This window comes from Camarhynchus parvulus, chromosome 6 (assembly GCF_901933205.1).
Source record: "Camarhynchus parvulus chromosome 6, STF_HiC, whole genome shotgun sequence".
Lineage (NCBI taxonomy): Eukaryota > Metazoa > Chordata > Aves > Passeriformes > Thraupidae > Camarhynchus > Camarhynchus parvulus.
In genome coordinates, this window is record NC_044576.1 from 33,959,765 (window position 1) to 33,964,072 (window position 4,308).

Here is a 4,308-nt window from a genome sequence, read left to right on the forward strand (position 1 = left end):
TCCCTCCATCCCTCCCTCCCCACCACCGAGCCCCCAGGCCTTATGGAGCTGCCGCAGATTAACTTTTGTATCCAATTCCACAGTGGAAACCTCTGATGGGAAGGTTCCCCTCCCCTCAAATGGGAATGGTGCACAAGCTGAAATAATAGGGAAATAACTCTTTGACAGGGACATTTTGAGTCCCTGAAACAACAGGGATTTGTGTCTGAGGAGGACTTTGGGGGACAGAAGAATGCGAGGAGGAAAGGGTTCCTCAGAATCCAATGTTCAATATCAGATACCATTGAACAGCTGCTTTTTTAGGGCAAAAATCAAGTGTATAGTGCCAAACAGGTCCCAGAAGCTCATCCTTGCTGGCAAGGCTCAGAGCAGACCTTCACAATTCTCAGGGGAGCTCTCTCTGTGCCTTCTGACGCTGAAAATTCTGGGGGTTCAGCCCCTGCACGTGGAGCCAACCCTGCAGGAGGCACCTGGGTTAAGGCATTTTCCTGCTCAGCAATCCTGGCATGGACCTTCCTTTGCCAGGGCCAAAAACAATCCCTGGAGATGGAAACTTCCCCCTGCCTGCAGAAGGAACTCCCTGAGGGGGCCTGGACTCTGTGTCTCAGCTTGCTGGGACTGCAGAGAGATGAGATCAGCTCTGGGGAAATCCTGTCACTTGAACATCATAAAACAATGCAATGGTTTGGGTTGGAAGGGACCTTAAAGATCATTCCTGCCATGGCAGGGACACCTCCCACTGCCCCAGGTGCTCCCAGCCCCAGTGTCCAGCCTGGCCTTGGGCACTGCCAGGGATCCAGGGGCAGCCCCAGCTGCTCTGGGCATCTGTGCCAGGGCTGCCCACCCTGCCAGCCAGGAATTCCTTCCCAAAATCCCATCTAAATCTAACCTTTGTCAGATTAAAGCCATTCCCTGTGTCCTGTCCCTCCATGCCTTGTCCCCAGTCCCTCTGCAGCTCTCCTGGAGCCCCTTCAGGCCCTGCAGGGCTCTGAGCTCTCCCTGGAGCTGCTCCTCTCCAGGTGAGCACCCCCAGGTGTCCCAGGCTGTTTTTATGAGTGACACAAAACTCCTGGAGGTCAGGGAGGGCGTTTCCATTGGCCTCTGGAGCAGCACTTTGGGGGGACAGTGGCGCCAGGGAAAGTCTGGATTAAAAATACAAAGCTGTTGATGAAAGGCAGTGCTCAAAGTGAGAGTTGGGTTCAGAATCTGACTCTGATTAATAAGCACCATTTTATGGATCAGGAAATATCACATCTGACAGAGCTGCCAAAGACAAGTCAATTTTGCAAGAGCGGGTTTTATTGTGCTGGTAGAAGAGGAAAAAACCCAATGTTTGACATAGAAAAGAAACTTAACATGGTATTGAGGATGTTTATTTCTTTTATCATATTATGTATGAATCTTTTATAAGTTTTCAGTGAACTATATTAATTAAAAATTAGTTCTGGGAATATTTTGCTTGTAGCCTAATAAGCTATTACGTCAATACAGATTTTCATGGACTATTTTAAATTCGAAATAAAGGGGTCTCCTGAGTATGCGCAATGGAGCAAAAATGTAACAAAATAAAAAAAAAGTAGAATGTTTCACACTTTTTCCTTGTGCAAGTTGAAGATCAGGTCTGGGTTTTTCAAAGTAACTTTTATGTGCTTTATCCTAAAAGTTTAATTATTATTGAAAGTTTTATGGACTTTCCATGAACTTGATTATTTATTGTTTTTATTATGAAATTTTTCTCTTTATTGGGATCCATCCCAAGGCTGCCATACAAGGCAAGAGTTTTCCAGTCTTCCTTCCTAGTACAAACCAGGATCTCTCCAGGAAATGCTGCTGATGGGGGCTTGTGGGTCACGGTTTGGGTCTGGAGCTCCCCAGGGCTGGGCTGGAGGCAGGGATAATGTGAATTTATCCCAGAGTTCTGCTGCTCCCACCAGGATGGAGCAGGCATGGGGATAAATTCATCCCAAAGTTCTGCTGCTCCCACCAGGGTGGCAGCTCCTCCACAGAAGAAAAGAAAGAGGAAAAACTCTAAGAGGAAAAACTCAAAAATCTCAAAACTAAAAGAGGAAAAACTCAAATTCTGGGCTGGTGATGGACAGAATGGATTTTCTAGGATCCCCAGTATTGAGTGTAATTCCCATTTTGGGAAACCCACAGAAGCAGAACCAGATCATAAAATGTAAGGCCAGGATAAAAACCCTAATTTTAAATAATTCCAGAAAGAATGATCAAAAAATGTTGTGTCAATGACAGCTGACAGTTGTCAGCTTTACATAAATTGTATCTTCCTTCAAATTTTTGCAATTACAATGAGATAGGAATTTAAAAAAAAATAAAACAAATTTTTTGTGGTTTCTTTTCATTTTCAGCAGGCTGCCTTTATGTGTTTTCCAACACCTGGACAGACCTTGCAGGCATCAAGGAGATGAGCTCCCCACAGGAATGGAGAGGGACAACTCAGGGGTAAATACCCGCCTTGGAGGGCTCATGCTGAAGGAACTCTGAATTAAGCAATATTTTATAGCAATGTAGCAGATCCTACCCACTGCAGCGCTAAAGCCTGAATTTTTGGTGCTTTTCAGTTATAAAATTTATTTTATAACACCTTATTTTATTCATTTATTTCATATTTTTATATGAAAAAAATAAAAAATGAATTTTTTGGTGAAATCTCCCATGCCTCAAAGCCCCTCTATATTTAAACTCCACTATCAGGATTTAAGACAAACCCCACATCTACTTATGAATTTTAAATCATCATAAGGAATTTTGCTGATGAATAAGTGACAAATAAAGAAACACCATTGAAGTTTCTTGAGGTACCAGTCCCTAAACACCACCTGAAAGTCACGGGTGAGCTTTAGTCTTGTGGCCAAATAGTGCAATCACAAGAGAGACTTTGGGATCCAGAGTCTTCTGGAAAATTATTCCTAATTTGAGAAATGTGGGAAAATTAACATATTTTGAGGGCCAAAAAATGTGACCCTTCCTGGCTGTTTGCTGTCTGGTTTTTCGATTTCATTTTGAAGGCGTTTTGTTGATTTTGCTGCTTGTTTTTTTTCATGCAGCAACATCCTGAAAACATCGAGCAACAACCTCATAGGAAAGATTCTTGTCCATCATTCCAAAGGGAACCAAGGATGTGGAATGTTCCTTTCAGCCTTGTCCATGGGCAGACACATTGAAAACCCTGAATTCCATGGTCATGGTTGGAGCCATCACCAATAAATGCAACCACTGCAACCACTGTCCAAACTAGAAACTCCATCAATTAATAACGAATTTGGAAAAAGAGCTGAAAAGCTGCAATAATGAGGAATTGCTGTTCCCATGGAGGACATTGTGCAGATTTTGGATCAGGTTTTGGATCAGCTTTTGGATCAGCCCAGACTCCAGCACACCAAAGCCTCCCAAAGCCAAGCCCTGGGGCCCCACTCCAGCGATGTTCATGGAGACCAGTGTAATTAATTGTAATTATTTAGCCTCCCAATAAGCAGCGCGGTGTTGGTTGATTTAAGCAGGTTCAGGAACCAAAGCAAACAGCAGTTAATTGATTTGCTCGGGTTCACATCAGAGGGATCTGACACAGAGTGGGATGAGAAGCACGGCCCCTGAGTCCCACTTCCCTGCTTTATCCCCAGGCTCCAGCTACTTCCACGGCTGGAGTTCATGTTTTTAAAAAGCCGGGGAAAATCAACATCACCCATCTTTGTGTTGTTTAGTTTGCAGGTTGAAACGTGCTCCTCATATTCATATTAATGAGCTGCTTCTCGTGAGGCAACCCATTAAATTTAATAGGAGAGCAACAAAAACCTCCCATGAAATGAAAATAGTTGCAGTTCTGTTTACATTTCCTTGAACGCTGCACTTTGCATTCCCGTGCTAAGAATGAACTTTGCTTTTATTTTGTAATGATAAACAGGTTTTAATGACTGTCTTTAGTCTTTCCTTTTCTGCCACTTTCCTCTTCTCTCCTGGTGGGATAACAGGACCCCATCCTTCACTGGATACTGGGCACACAACGTCCTCCATGGGAATAGCAATTTCTCATTATTGTAGCTTTTCAACATTTTTTCCAAATTCATTATTAATTGATGGAGTTTCTAGTTTGGACAGTGATCAACAAAGAGTCCATTTAAAACACTTGTTTCAGTAGTTTTGGGGTTGGTTTAGGGACCAGTGCACCCTCTTCTGAAAGGACTCCATTGTTGTTTCAAAACACAATATGAAGTCCAAACTCAGGCAGAAAGAGGATTTCCTCCCTGCTTGGTTCTGCAAAAACACCATTTTTGTCAGCAAGATTTCATT